This window comes from Drosophila montana, unplaced genomic scaffold, assembly GCF_035044405.1.
Source record: "Drosophila montana isolate Dmon_TW-CO22-7 unplaced genomic scaffold, ASM3504440v1 contig_3733_1, whole genome shotgun sequence".
NCBI classification, from domain to species: domain Eukaryota; kingdom Metazoa; phylum Arthropoda; class Insecta; order Diptera; family Drosophilidae; genus Drosophila; species Drosophila montana.
In genome coordinates, this window is record NW_026998620.1 from 8,103,622 (window position 1) to 8,120,210 (window position 16,589).

The window sequence follows — 16,589 nt, forward strand, 5'->3', positions numbered from 1 at the left end:
TCTTCGTGTGTTGCACAAAAGAACCTGTACGCTAGTAATGAAATTTGTAATATCTATAGATGGTCATTGTTATGATGATAATCCGATGTGAACGGGGCGAACTACTATCATTGTAGTTGCATTTATGGCTTACGGTTACGATAAGCCCAAGCTGCTTAAGCATTAATTGTTATGATGCTACAGAAAATACAGTAATTTGCTTTTCTTGCTCACTGTTCAGAATATTTTATTATTCCTTGGCGATTTTCATTTGTGAGCTCAATTGCAAGTAATATTAATTCAGTAAGATGTTTTGTAAATATTTGTGCAAATACCTGAGTTGGTAAATCTCGTTCTCATTTAAGCTTAATAAATGCCAGCTGTGCCGCATGACTGCAGCTAAAAGCCAGCTAAATCCCAAAATCTACTAACTCTTAACCAACTACACGAAAAGTCTGGTAAATACAACTAAGAGTGCTCGTTTCGGGAGTACCAGACTATAAAATATTCTGTATTGGGCGCCGTTCTGCTCCTTCTTTCTTGCATATAAAAATAATTCTCTTGAGGTATTCCAAGAAGGAAACAATTGGATCTGTGCGCACCAGGCGAGAGTCTTTATACCAAGTTGAGTGTCTCAAAAAACCTAATCTGACAAATCGATATTTAAAAAGTTGTACTACGCGAAAAATAGCGGGACTTACGTGTCAAATTTGCAGTCTCTATCTGTAGAATTTTGTAATGTTTCAGTTTGTGATTCTGATCAGGAATATATATACTTTATGGGTGCAGAGATGCCCATTACATACATTTGCACAAAACTGAAATAGCTTTTTTACTTAATTTGAATAGGTACAGGGTATAAATAAATACTTATATATGTATGTATGTATATATGAATAAGGACAAGAGCAGATACAACAGGAAGCCAGCGAGTCGGAAAACTAAAAACTATCGCAATTGTTGTGACTTGTAACTGTTTACAATTGTTTAACTTTGGCCAATAATATCACCTGGGTCGCTAGGCAGCCAACAGCTAAGCTAAGCTGCATTTAGCTGAGGGTTTGCGCTGGCTGCACAGACAATGGGCCAACAATAAGGGCCAAGCGTCAGGCAGCAACAAGTAAAAGTGCACGTATTTGCTATTTACTTTGTATTTCTATGACTTTGTGGCATTGTTTTTGCTGCTGTTGGGGCTTTTTAGAGGTTTACTCGGGCATTAAATAAGTCAAAGCGTACACTTTTTCAGAGGCGGGAGCCAGAGGTGTGGGGCAACCATGGCCAGCTGCTCGACGCGCTTGGCACAATTGTCAACAGTGGCCATTGTTGTTAACAACGGGCAACTTTTCTGTTTTACTTTGTCACTGCAATCCGCATTAAAAATAATATTCTACGTCAGTTCGGGCTTTGTAAACAGTTTTCACTTTTAACACTTATATTTCAACTTTAAGATTTTACTTGATTTTAGTAAGCAATAAATTTGCTAAATGTGATGAAAAACTGAAATTTAGATTGTATTTGTAAACAAATAACTTAATTTTAAGAAGAAAAAACAATATACATAATTCGAATACCAATGCAATGCTCTAAACTTTTTATAAAGAAATATATAACTAAAGACTTTGTTTAAGATATTTGTTGTATCTGAACTATTATGTGTAAAACGTTTCCGATTTAAATTAATCGTTAATTTGACATCTAAATTGTATGCATATACTAAATGGCACATGCATGCCTCTTTGATCTAAACTTGGCAAATGTGCGCAATTTGTTTTCAAACTAAGATTGTCGTGGTTTTTTCATTGTAAAAAAGTTTTTGTATGAAAATTACATCCGTTATTTGTGCGCCTCCAGAACTTCAATAAATTGTCGTAATCATAACTTTTCATTGCGCGACAATCAAAATTAATGTTAAAGTAAATTCTCAACTTAAATCAGGGCATTTACAAAACAATACGCTTAACGTAGCGTAAACGCAGCGACCCCAAAAAAGCACATAACAATATTTTGAAAGCGATAACTGTGAGCCCAATTCAAAAAGGGGTATAGTAGGCGAAGTGGGTGATGGCGGGTGGGGGGTGGGGCATCATGCCGGTCGCATATCATTAAAATGTTTCCGCTCCCGGGACGTTGCCATTGTCAGTTGGCGTTGCTAATCAGCGACACTGCTAAAAGGTATTCATATGCAAAAGAGACGCCATGGAGGACGTCGACGACATTATTCATTGCAAATGGCAAACGGAAGGGATCTATAGCCAGGTCTATATACATACGTGCATGTGTGTACGTGTGTGTGCGCTTGTATGTGTGTATATACCAAAACTTAAGCGCCGCTTAAGGTAAAATATAATCAAAAGCCGTGAAAAACATTTTTACACGTCATTAAACTCAAATTCAGCAAACCATGGCATTGCATGTTACAGCATTCAGGGACGACAAACACACACACACACACACACACACACATACACACACACACATTCATGGCTGGCATATGGCAAATCCAAAAAGCTGCGCAAGATTGATGTGTCTCGGCTTCATAAATAAATTAAAGCGTCTCTCTGAACAATCAAATTGTGAGAAACTGAAAAACTGTCCATACCCCAGCTCTGGGCCACCCACAGTCAGCCTTAGAGCCCGCTGCCGAGAGTAGTTTGTTGAGAGCTTCTAATTACCGTGTAATGATTCCGATTTACATGCGTGTGTACATGTTTGAATTTTGTGTCAGCGACAGCGACGTTGCCCAAATGTGCCACGCCCACTGGAAAATGCTGTGACAACCCAGTGGCTGGCACTTATGAATAATAGCTTTTATGACAACTTTAGGCAAACGTCAAAGTTGTCAGCGTTTCCAAAGTTCTCGTCGTTATTGTTGCGGTCGATGTTGTTGTTGTTGCTGTAGTATTTGCTATTGCTTCTTCTTACTGCGAGAATTTGCTATATAAAATATGCAAATCTCAACACAGTCATATTTTCACCTGTACACACCTACGCAGACGTATTTGATGTTTAGTTTGTGCAAATTGAATTGACTTAAAATTTATTTGCAAGCTGCAAACTAATTAAACTTGTTACGAGCTAGACATATTTGATATTTCAATTGAAGAAATCAATGAAATATTATTTGAAAATGCTTAAAGCCTGTCCGAAACTGAATTCTTGGCTTTGAAAGGCCAGTTAGCTCTCGAAATGTAAACTTTTGAATTATTAATTTTTGGGCTACAGATGTGTGTGTGTGTGTGTGTGTGTAAAAAGGGCAGCTGCCTTGGGTTTGTGTGTATAAGGGGTCACATCGATTTAGCCTCTGGGTCATCCAAGCACAAGTAATGAAGGATGGGGCTGCTAAGCTTAACGGGCCGATTTAGTTCCTATCTCATGTGCGCTTGTACGCTTGAATGCACATTATTAAATTTAAGTAGCTGCCGCAGGGGGAATTTTCCACAAAATAAAAAACCAAGGAACATTTTTGATCAGAATTCCATAATAATAAGTCCGTTGCATTGATTCCCTCTTTGATAGCCGACCACACATACACATACATAATGCATGAGTATTAAACATCGTCAAATTTTTGGCAACTGACATTAGATCTAACTGATTTCGATTATGCTACATATATTAAACCAGAATGCTGATTTGTTTACGTGGACAGGCAATTTTCACAGCTGCCAGAAGCAGATGGCATCAACCATCGCTGCTACTCTTCCACCAGCCCAATGCATTACAATCACAGCATAAAGCAGCAGCGCAATGCCAACTACCGAATATGGCCCACGGCCACACAACAAATATGGAGCGCACAACTTTGAAGATACGGATAGAACGGACCTCAAAAACTGACATTTTTGCTGTGCAGTTGCGTTTTTGCCAACTGTCAAAATGAATTGTTTTGGTCGCAGTCGCTGCCCAGCAAGCTCGCTCCTTGCTGGCAGAGGAGAGGGAGGGTACGGAGGCGGTAAATTACATTATCAGAAAAATTAAATTAGTCACCTGCGGCGTCTCCGTCTGCCACGCCCACTGACAGATTGTTTCGCATCGCATAATTGAAGAGAATGCTTTACAGAACAAGACGACACGACACGAAAATTAATTTACATGCTCAAAATGTTCATGTTACGTTTTTCATTAGCTAATTAAAATTGACTTTATCATTTGGTTACCAAATTGGCTTGTTATCGTTGTTGTTGCTGTTGTTGTTGCTACGTTGTTGTACCATGTTATTGTGCGCTGCTCGCCAGCGGCTGTATTCGATCGTTATTTTACCAAAATGATAACAACATTACCACAATACAGTTTTCTATAGATAATTTAATTCATTTAATTTAGTCCCTGTTTTGAGATGCTTGTGTCCATGTTAAGAGCTTTAATGAATGCCTCTTTGTTTACTTCCAATGGACAAATTTTACAAGTAACAGAATTTAGATCGGATGCGGAGTTGGGTATGATGCATGAATACTGCGGAGCTCGCTAAGGATTGCAGAAGAAAATTGTTTAATTCAGGGACTTCATTGAAGTTGATGTAATGGAATATAGATCTTGATTAGCGTTGGGAAGAAGTTAAAATGCTCAGCTTTTAAGTCGTTTACTAACATCTCTAGCCATGTTTATAATGATTAAGTTTCTAAAATGTAGGAAACTTTTTTCATATTTAATATTATTGGAATGTTATCTTATATGCAGTAAGTATTTAAATTCAAACAATGCGCAAAATATATGACAATTCCAGGTTATAGACATAAAAATCAGTTAACATTCACACAAATACACAATGGCAATTACAATAACAATAGCAATGTTAGATAATAGACCGCTTTTATGCAGGACGACCACAAAATTGTCTATAAAATTAATCACTCGACCAAATTGTGCAATTTGCGTAGCCAAAAATTAACTTAAATGTTGCTTTTTTGCATGCACAATTGCACACGAATCTTGTGTGTATGCCTACACACACATGTAGTAGCTCGCGTGTGACTCAGTTATAACCTCTGAGATGGGGAGGAGAGGGTGGGGTAGGGGCAGGAGTGTTCTGATGCTGCCACAAGCATAAGCTGCCCCAGTGTGTGCCTTTACCGGTCCCTGAACGCCACGGCCTAACCCATTGAAGCCCGAAAATGTACGGCAATTAGAGTGACCATTGTGTGCTGGTCAGTCGTTAGCCGCTACGAGAGGTTGGTTGAGGTTGGGGAGGGGGGGGGGGGGCGGGGGAACCAGTGAAGCGGCAGTTGTAGCCAGGCAAACTATTAGATAGCAATCCCGTAGCTGTGTCGTTGTGTCCTGTGCATTTGGCCGCATTTTGTGGCAACTACAAATGGCTCTTTGCTGTTTTCGTCGTGCTGAGTAATTTTTCAAAAAGCCGCCATGCATTGTTATGCAGCCTTATTGTTATTGCATAAAAATGGCGACTTTCGCTTTCTCCCTTACACACACATGAGCACACACTCGCTTTATCTATCGCTTGCTCTCTCTCTCTCTCTCACACTGTCTCGCTGTTTCACATGCAACAGTTGCAAATTGCGCGCAATTAAGCGCCGCAATTAACGTGTTGCAGTGTTTAACCTGTTACATAGCGTCTGCTTTTCTACGTGCTGGCCATTTGAATGGGGGATTTTCTAAATTTTAATGTGTGTGTGTGTGTGTGTGTCAGTGTGTGTGTGCTTAGCGCAATCGACGTCCATTTGTGTCCCCACAATTGTCGCCATTGCAATCGCTTGCAGTTAAGCGTCCACATTTTTCACGTCCTCAATTTTTTTCGAGTTCTTCTGAACATTCAAACGCATTATTTTTAATGCCAATTATGTACACACTGGCCAGGCCGCAATGCCAGCGTCTATAAATTGGCAACAAATGCAGCGGCCTCTTGATTACACCCATTATGTTAATTGCCGTACGTGTCGGCTGCATCTGCCATGCCACGTAATCATTTTCCATTTAACAAAAATTTGTGCCAAACACTTTGAAATGTGCCTACTCTAAAGCTCTTGCTCTCCTTCGGACTATCAAATTAAGTAGAAGTTACTAATCCAATAAATAATAATCAAAAAGTATTATAGATGCGCTGGCATTCAATCCAAACTTGTTGAGGATTCTGGTTTGAATCCTACTCTTGGAGTATGAAGACTGGCATTATTTTCCATAATGTACATATTATTGAGTCCTATTTACAAGAACTCAATTTTGATCGTTCTAAAAAATGTATTCAAAAGTCCTGCAAGTCCCTAAGAGCAATAATAAGCTTTAACTATAAATTGCAGACACATATTGCAGATGGCAGGAGCTACGAATATCTCAAAATATTTCAATGCCTGAGGGCAATACAAAAAAAATTGACAGACATCATACATCTGCAACCTATAATACCTTTTTTAAACTCACGATATTTCACCTATAATACCTTATCTAAACTTCTGAAAGCCCGCTTATAAATGCGCAGGGAATAGAGATAACTTGTTTGTCTATCTACCTCTATCGTAATATGATTTTGCGATTAATTAATTTCTCTTGTCATAGATCAAGTAGCATCAAGGCATAAACCAGCCAAATGTCCATGCACAGAAATGTTTTCGTTCGTTTCCACAGGCTATTGTATTTCTAATAATTCCTGCAGCAGCCGCATATTTTGCTTGGTTGAGTTTTGCATAGTACGTGATTTAATTATGAGGCAGGAATTGTCTGTAGGGCAACTGTAGGGGGGTCGTTGCTGTTAGGGCGTGGCAGTGGGACGGCTTCGCTTTTTCTGGCCGCCAGTTAAATATGCGAATATTTTTCGCTGGCATTGAGGTTACATTGTTGATGTGACCGCAGACGCAGCTCGGACGCGGCGTGCATACCCGTGCGTTTACATTTCATAGCATACCTTTGTGCGCCCGTGCATATTTTAAATGAAAATTTCGACATATCTTAATTATGTGAACATTACAGCCAAATGGATTAAATATTAACTATGTTTTACTAACTGTGGCAAAATATTTGTACCGCATTTTATTAATATACATTATTTGCGTGTTTTTGCAGCGTTGTAATTTTATGCAATTTTAAGGGTAGCCAAAATAAACTATTCTATTATTTATTGACTGTCCGCCGGGCACTCATAAAAATTCATAACCCACAAGAATACGCTTGAGTGGCATTCCACACACAAACACACACACACACACTCACACACCACACTCAATCGTGTGTCCATTTCAATTATCTGTCCGCATACACAAAACGTTTTAAGCCATAACGAAACCTCATCAATTGCAAAATGTGTGTAGACAGATAAAAATCAAAATTAAATCGAGCGAATTCATGCGTAAGAATTAATAATTTCCGTTTTATTTGATTCGTAGTTTGAACAAGGAATTATGAATATGCATATAGATGTATGTACCGGAAATTAGAGTGCTATTGGGCATCATAATTGCAAAACCATTTCCCCATTGACATTGTGATTAACTAAAAGAATATTGCCTCTTTTGATGAACACTTAGTATTATTTGTATTATACTTGTTAGCAAAGTGAAAAAAAATTGATTGGTTTTGTGCAATTTCTGGCTCGCGTTGTTACGAGATTTCAAAGTTTGAATATATAGTCGTGTATACCCGCTTCAAAAAATATGTTATTATATTTTTATAAATCTGGACTGTAGCCTATAATTCAATGGAACGTGCTAACAACATTCGCGCTAGTTTTTTTTTATTTGAATTTTTTAATCTATTCATATTCATAATAAATCAAGTGAATTAATATATATTCCAGCACACAAATAATCGAAATATTTGAACATTACCAAAAATTATTTATAATTTTGAGTTAATATGAAATACCTGTCAAAATTCCACGAATGAATTGTTCTTCATATTTACGATATACCATTAACAATATGCCTTGCTGTCATTCGTGATTGCATCCATGAGTGCTACTAAGTATTTACTGTCTGCTGGCTATGCCGGAAAATATTGCATCCAGAGCAAACGTGCGCATCGAAGTTAACATGATTTTTCATTATATATTTGCAACATTTCCGATTCCAGCCATCTTAGAAGCACGTATTAAAAAATGCAGTATAAAAAATCATAGGCAAGTTTATAAATTTTACTTTAGTTATCTAATCTAATCTTATCTTAATATTTTCGTACGTTGTGTTAAACATTTTGGCTGAGCTTAAGTAAACGTATTCAAAACCTTGTGTGGCAATCAAAAGGCAGTACATCCACACAGCGAAACACGCAGAGTTGGAGCCGAAGGAAATATTTGTAGGCAAACATGGTGTTAGCCATGCATCGATATAACCAACATTCTTTATCGTATTTGCTTAGCCAAAGCCAAGCTGGAGTGCTAGACATAACCCAGCCACATGCCCATCCTTTGGCTGAGCCACGCCCCTGCTGGTATATTGTGTTTGCCCTTAGCCTGTATCATTTTGTTTCGTCCTTGCGGAATGGAAGAGTATTTTGTACGATATTGGCTATTGACTTTTTACGCCGTTTGTTGTTTTAAAATTGCTCATTTCATGCACACGACTGAGCACACGTACCCCATTTTTTCCACCACTCGACTAGTGTATATACACACACACACCCGCACTGACACACACACATGCTTGTCAACAAAAGGGGGTGTACTTGAGCGGGGCTTGACAGCCCTTTGACTGCTGCTTTTTATTGCAGTTGACTTTTGAAGTGTTTTTTATAAAATGGACAGTCCGCTGATTACAAAATTGTGGCAATCGCCAGGCTACTTGGTTATGCAGCAGACATCACAAAGGCGCTAACTGCAGGCCATCGCCATGGCATATAGATGAGGTGTGGAGGTGTGGCAAGCAGCTCGATTACGTGCCGTCGCAGGTGCATGAAATTGCACATGAAATTGAGTTATGATACTTGTCTCAAGAGTGGGCGTTGAGGTGCGTCGGCTCGCCTTGATTGCGTGTAAATGATGCGGCCCAAAATAATTTTAAATTAAAAAAAAAAAAATTACAAAGCAGCTGCTCGGGCCAGGAATACATATTGCTTAAATCACAGCTGCTTGGGGCTTGATTAACGGCCAAGTGCCAAAAGAAGTAAAAGCTTCCGGTTAACAACTTGCAGTTTGATTGGCATGCCTCTCATGTGGCAGTAAGGATCCAATGGGGAGGCAAAGGGCGCACAAAGACTTGCTTCATCAACTGTGGAATTTAATTAATGAGCACAATTTACTTTCTAATTAGTGCAACCACTCGCAAGCACCTTGGCGATATTTGTGATTGATATGCCAACATTCAAGTGGAAACTCAGTTATTTTAAGCCCGGACGACAACGCACTGCACCAAGCGCGCTCGGGCCAACCACTTTTCGCTGGTAAATTAGTTCAAGTGCGTAAATTACTTTGAGCTACCTCAGGTGATTGCCACTTTGCCAGTGTGCCAAATTGTGTGGCTGCGTGTGAGCCGGGCCTTAATTGAAATTTCGGTGGCTGGGCTCCAGCATCTCCACCGATTGACTCTAGGAGTGTGTTGTTGCTTTGCGGTGGAAAAAGGGTAAAGGTTTTCACTTTAAACTAAATTAGGCAGGACTGAGCAGAGTTTTGAACTGCAAACAGCTGTGATTTTCTTTTTTTAACTCTTTTGCCGTTATCCAGCTATTTATTTATATTTACCTAAAAATTTTACGGCCAGCCTAGTGAATGCTGAGGAAAACAGCATGTGGGTAGCTAATTGAGTATTTACAGTCAAATTAAATTTTAACATATCATATTATAGGTTTATTACATATACGAATTGCAGTCACATAACTTAAATGACATTCACTGCAATTGCAAATTCCTTTAATTTCTTTACTTGACTACAGGTTCAAACTATGCCGAAAATTTCAAATCTGTCCTTTGACAAAGCAAACAATGCCTTCAATAAGTTCACGCGTTTTAATTGCATTCTATTTAGTCAGATTTTGCCGAATGTCTTGCAATTCACAACGTACAACAATTCCTCGACAGTTTAATTAAGAAATAGAAGCCACCTGAATTCCTTTGTGTTAAATTCCTCGAATTTTAGGGTTTTGGCAATCAAAAAGGACAATTTGTATTAACTTGGTGGCAAGGCCAAATTGCATTGGCTGTGCATTTTCATTGCTTTAACCTGCATAGTTTACAATAAAGAAATATTGATGAAAGTGGATGATGAAATAAAATATGCTAGTTAAGATTTCCGAAGCGATTTATTGTTGTATATTCATAACAGAGTTTCTTCTGACTGACGGACTGAACTTTAAGAGGTACGAAGCGGAAGTTTTACTGAAGCTTCCTGTAGGGTTGACATGGTTCTGGAAAATTCGAACCGTATGTAGCGAAAAACGGAGGTCAAATTTTGTATAAAAATGTTTTCTAATACTGTCCTGCAATCAAGGCGTGAGCCTATGTGGCTTAGGGTTTTGGCGTCGGACCTAGGAGAGAAGGCGCCGGTTCAGCTTTAGCAGCTATTGCCAATTTTAATATTTGTTTATTATTTATTATTATTGTTTTCTATTTTACTTTTGATTTTGTAAATTAAAATTAAAATTAAATATTATACAAATTATCAATTGCTAAATATTATTACTATTTCATTCTGGATGCGATGGAGTTGATAGCAGGTACAAGCTGAGTTAAAAATTAACATATTAGTTTTAGGTTTTATCCAAATTATGTTGGCTAGAACATGATCAAAGTAAATTCAAACCTTAGCCTTACCTTTTGAACTTTTCTAGCTACCGCTGTGGTTCATCAGCTGACAGGCAATTGAAAGGCTTGTCCTTGGACGCATACATCCAATTAACTTCACATTGTGCAACATGTCCGTGCGCTGGATTAGGTGAAGGCTTACCAACATGAAGATATCTAACATGTGTTTCCGTTGGCTTCAGCTGGGCAAGCGGCAAAGGTTACTTTATTATTGCATTAGCCGGGCGGTTGCTGCTGCTCTTCATGCTGACCCTGGATCTATAGTTGGGGCTGAGGGTGCTTCACTTTTCGATCTGATCCCAGTAAGGTTGACATTTTGGCCCGGTTGCCTTTTAACAGCGCATGGTTTGAATTACCTGCATTGTGCACTCTGCTGCCTCGGTGCATGTACAAAATCACGAAATAACTAAAAATGTAGTAGTAGAAGAGATGACTCGACTAGCAGATACCTCGATAGCTCGAAATACACTTAAGTGCTGACGTACTCACAAAGGTATAAAGGAAATATACCTCGAAAAAAATAAGTGAGAAACTCTCGTGATTTTTTAATACAATTGTATTATTAGTATTGAATGTGCTTTCTTCCGACCTCGTGGATCTATTTTACCTTCACTTTGCCCTTATATATACCGTCTGCAAGAATGTAAGATTCTTTCCTGGTCCAAAAGCCTCAAAATGAGTAAGTAGCACGGACAGTTTCCCAAAATGTGCTCTGGCATCGCGTCGTTCTTGTTTTGCTTGTGTAGATGATTATGGAGTTATTAATACGCTGTTAGGATTTTTGCTCCAAAGGGAGTCTGCTGTGTCTCAGACCCTCAGAAGTCTTTGGCGTATCTTGCCGAAAATTATGGCTGATAAGATATGGGTCATTCTCACAAAAATATTTGATTGCTAATATACATAAATACAATAAATAATATACAAGTATACAAATTTGCGACTTTCTTAACTTTATTTTTGTTTTGGGTAAAGCGAGGTTTAACAAATTAAAAAAATAAGCATGAACTGGATACAAGCTACATGCCAGACTCTATCATTTTGAAAGATAGACTTACCAGATAGATATGTATAATATAGTTTTTATTATGCTGTAGCCATCTCTCACAAGGTAGCATATACTACCCCGTCTGTCACATTTTGTGGGTATAGGGTAAAATAAGGCCGGCCAAATTGACAACATGATTCGAGTATTATGACAACAATTGAGTTCATGGTGCCAGTTTGGTTGCATTTTAATTACTGAGTTGGCCACAAAAGTATAAAATAAATTAGTTTGCTTTCAACTTTAGCCAATAATTTATTAATGACTTTAAAAATTTTTAAATGCTTTTGTAAAACGGTTTTTATTTTTGTGCTGCATGCAAATTGGCAAAAAAAAAAAACTGTTAATATGTAATTTTCAATATGTTGGCATTATTTTCTAGTTACTTAATTGCTGCAAAGTAGTAAAACGAATTAAATATTCCGTTTGTTGTATTAAATGCAGCAATTAAAAATACAAGCATGAATTAAAAAGGCTTACAAAATTCGCAGACAGACAAAGAGAAGAGAACGCCAAAATATACGAAATATATATACATTTATACTATAATATATATAAATGTGTGTGTGTGTGTGTGTGTGTTAATACAGACAAAAGCGCCGACAGGCTGAATGCCACACCCACTGATGCGACGCTTGTGGGTCGGAGAAGGATATGGTGGGGGGCAGCAAACGCAAATACAAAACTGATTAAATATGCACTTTGCAGCGTGGAAACGCGGAATAAATTAAAGTGTTAATTTAACATGACATATTAGTGTTGCCCACCCTCACACAGAGACGCACACACACACACACACACAGTCAAATACACACAAACGTACACCCACACACTAAAATAAGCACACACTTAGACATGAGTTAGCTTTGGCTTTTGGCTTGGGTTTTAGCACTGGTCTGTCTGGCATTACTGCCTGATTTTTGTATGTGCTTTTGGGTGTGTGTGCGTGTGTCTGTGTGTGTGTATTTTTGGGGACGCATTTGCTCTGCTAATGAGCTACGCTGCAGCTTCTGGTTTGAGGCTGCGTGGCATGGTTACAGCGCTGGGATTAAGCACACCAATGGCCAAACCCGACGTTGCCGTGTGGCAAGGTGTTTGAAGTAATTACGCGTACGCTGATGTATTAGCATTTTCAAGCGTAATTATTGTTGTTGCTGCTGTTGTTGTTGTTGCAAAAGCTGAGCGCTGGTGTGCAGGAATTACAACAAAAAATAAAAAGTAAACTTTGAAGTTGGTTTAATTGAATTTGCGGTTTTTAACTGCCACTTGTTTCTGAGCGCATGTAGAGCTGTACGTTTGGGAAAGTGTGTGCTCCTGTGTGTAAGCATATGTGTGTGGTTGTTGGTGGCCTAATGCATTTAGCTAAGTGCTTTGAAAAATTTGGCTATTACGCTTTATATTTGTGCTTTGCTCGAGAGAATGCTAATAATGAAAAAATAATAATTAGGTCACCAGATATTTTCGTTTAACAAAACCTTATTGCATTCTATGAAATTCTCCTATATATGCTAGATGCATAAGGAGTAATTCAATTATTAGAATTGTTTGCGACTTTACGGAATATACACATTTTCATAAATAGATTTTAAAACTAAATTTTGTTTGTTAATATTTATATGATATATGTTTGAAAATCAACCATGCAAATTAAAACTATGTTGAAACTAGAAAATGAAATTTTAAAAAATAAAGTATGATAGAATTAAACTAAACTTTGCAGATATAGAATTTTTACTATTTGCATACCTAGTTGAGCCTAGCGTGCTGAGCACAGTTGGTTCCCATATTAAAGCTCTGAAAATAATGATCGGACTGTATATTAATATATATGTTATATAGAAGGAAGCTGGGCACTTCAGCGCTGCGTACAGACTATGTCCTAGTCAGACACTACCGACTTGTTCCTAGCAGTAAATTGCAGAGCTAATCTATGGATGAGTATAATCTCCGCTTAGATTGCACTGACGAGAAATTTATGAAGTTGTCAATGCCGTCAACAACGAACTAAACAAAGCAAAGCCCTCAGACTAAGACTCGGATATGTGTATATTCTAACTGGGACGTGATTAAATGTTGGCGCTTACGTTTTATGTGAGCTGCGAGATGCCATAAACATGGCAGGTGGAAAGTGCTAGGGCAATTGGTCACGCTTAATCGCCTGCTCAATGGATGGCAGCAAGAATAGCTGCAATTGCAAGGGTAACAGGAGCGAAATCAAGTATACGCGCCGTGTACATAATTCTACGCATTGGCAACGACACTAACTTAAATGCCAGTGACCAGGGATTGAAAAGCACGGAGGCGGTTGGACACAGGTAGAATCATAGGTCTGTGCGACAGTTCAATGCAAATAATGAAAAGCGAAAGCATCCTGGGAGTTTTATTACAATTGATCACCTGTTACGTTCATTGGTAATTGCACCCAGAGCCATACTAAACACGTACACACACGCATGCAAACGCATGTCCACACACATCTATTCACTCACACGGTTGTCCGATCTGAGTGAGTGAACCGACAGTGCGCATGATGCCCAACACCCAAACCAATCTTCGCTTTAAACTCCGCTCTGAGTCAATGTAGTCGCCGTTACTCCTCCGTTTGGCTTTGGATTTGCTACATGAGGTCAGCTTTTGTGTGCTGGCTGCCTGCATGCTGCAAGCTGGAATCGTCCTGGTGGCTGTGTGCTTGCAAATGGCATACGACTGCTGATACGGGAGCCCAGAGTCGCAACCAGCGCCAGTGCCTCCATATCCAACCAATGTTCGCCATTTTACAGTTGCCGTGTGTGCTCCCAATATGGCCCCGGGACATTTGTTACAGTTGAAATGCGCTCGTAAAATGTTTTTCGACTGCTCTGTTGGTTCTGCTCCAGCAGTGGGTTAAAAATGCAAAGTGTGGGCGAATGTTGTCCAGTTGTAGGGGCACGATGGGAGTTGCTATTCCGATTGCCAACAAGTAAAATAAATTGTTGCATTTTAATGTGTTGGCATTCCCTTCAGCCTCCTACCTTTCCCGCTCAGTGTATTCCAGGTGCGTGTTTGTGCCTTGTTGCGAGATTTATTGAATTTTAAATTTTAATTTGCTATTCAAAAGGAGAGAAACAAAGCGAGCGAGGTCAACCGTGGTGTATCGAGAGCAAACGTTTACCCAACAGCAATGAATTGCTTAAAATTTTATTAGCATGGTATTTATGAGGTTTTCCTTGTTCAGGATCAGACCACTTTATTATATAGATGTATCGAAAAGATCTGTTGAAAATTAAGCTCTTCTATGAGATACTCTTTTGTTTTGTTTTAAGATATTTTGATCAAACTCTGCATTAATAAGTTGCTCTACGCACTTTGCTTCTTACATATGAACCAAGTCTTATCAACATCGGACTACTATGTCTGGAAAATCGGAAATAATCAATTTTTTCCACGCTAGCTTGACATTTAAGTCCATGACTTAGTTGCTTATCCATAGATTTTTAACAATCAATTGTTTTTTTGAAACGTATTAAATATGTTTTTGTGCATCAGTTACTAATCTGATTTTTTTTTTTGCCGAATTCTGAAATTCCAATTTTGGGAAAAAAAATGTTATATATTTTCCAATTTTTCGTAATTCACTTCTGAATATTATCCTAGCTCCTAATTTCGTTTATAATGCTTACAAGACTCGTTGAAATCGGCAGGGATCTGCATATTAACATATTTACGTATCAATTTTTTTCAATATGTTATATCAATTCAGATCTGCATGTGGCTTTTTTAATAGTAATACTATAAATCTGCGAAAGAAAAAAATAGCTATAAATTAAGTTGTTGTATGGCAAAACACGTTACAATCGTTCTCACGAAGTGCGATTAATTCAGATAGCTGTGAGGACAAATGATATCCTGGAGATATCAACTAATTTAAACTTTGATTCGACATCAAACCAATGAGTAGGTAGTATACAATACTAATTTCTAGTGGTTAGCTGTGCCAGTGTAACTGACATGTTGCCGCAACCATTTGCCACTTGCTCTGCAACTCAACCACTTACCTCGCCCACGAGCCAAGCTTTGAGCTTGCCAAACTTGCTGCAGTAACTGTTGCACTGTCAGTTGTCAAACGTGTTGCACTGCTTTGTAGTGCAGCTCGGCGTTTAAGGCATTTGGTGTTAATGACAGCAAGGCTCTTTTACTCATTTACTTTAGTTGGTTTCAAATTCATGACACGGCAGCAACATACCAGAAAGTGCGAGTAGCAGCTAACTGACGGTGAAATAGCCCCTCAACAATGGAAGGAGGCTATTTCTCGTCAATCAACCAGCAAAGCGCTTTGAATGAATCTTTTCCGTCGGCATGTCTTGGGCGGATGCTATCCGAACGCGGCATCAAAGATAGAATATAAATGTTGGTAAAGAGAAATACTAGGTAAACACGTTAATGTTGATTTGAAATGAGTTTAAATTTAATTACATTTACATAAGTAAAAAAACAGCTAAACTGACGACCGGTTCAGCCGATTTTCAAAAATGGTTTCTTTTAAATTAAAAATGATTTAAGGGAGACCCAGCAGCAAGGCATTAATTAGATTTGATAGAAGACAACTTTTTATAGACATGAAAATCTAGTAATAAAAAATATTTAAGGCCAAATTTTGTAAATAAGTAACAAATCAAGTCGTAAACCAAAATCCCTGTTCTTATATGTGTTAAACCAGCTTCACGAGGTTCAGGTTAAAGTGAACAATTTGTATTTATTGCACGGCAATACCAAAAAAGTCACTGCAAGCGGATGAATAGATTGATAAATGTAAATAAGCACGATAATAAAGAGGATAATTATAATTATATTAAAGAGATTGCCCGTATTTCGACGTTTCGTGCAACTTTTGTGATGTCATCCGAGAGCTGA

General features: G+C 38.3%; 1 long non-coding RNA gene across 2 annotated transcripts; it reads right to left on the reverse strand.

The window, feature by feature from the left end:
- Positions 1-8,585: 8,585 nt before the first annotated feature.
- Positions 8,586-9,649, reverse strand: LOC135436672 (uncharacterized). 2 transcript variants are annotated; one of them, XR_010437573.1, is made up of 3 exons: positions 9,599-9,649; positions 9,190-9,461; positions 8,586-9,128 (listed from the first exon to the last, which is right to left on the reverse strand). It is a non-coding gene; the product is annotated as an uncharacterized LOC135436672 (long non-coding RNA). The 2 variants fall into 2 exon arrangements; XR_010437574.1 differs by having other exon boundaries at positions 9,190-9,541; positions 9,599-9,631.
- Positions 9,650-16,589: the final 6,940 nt, after the last annotated feature.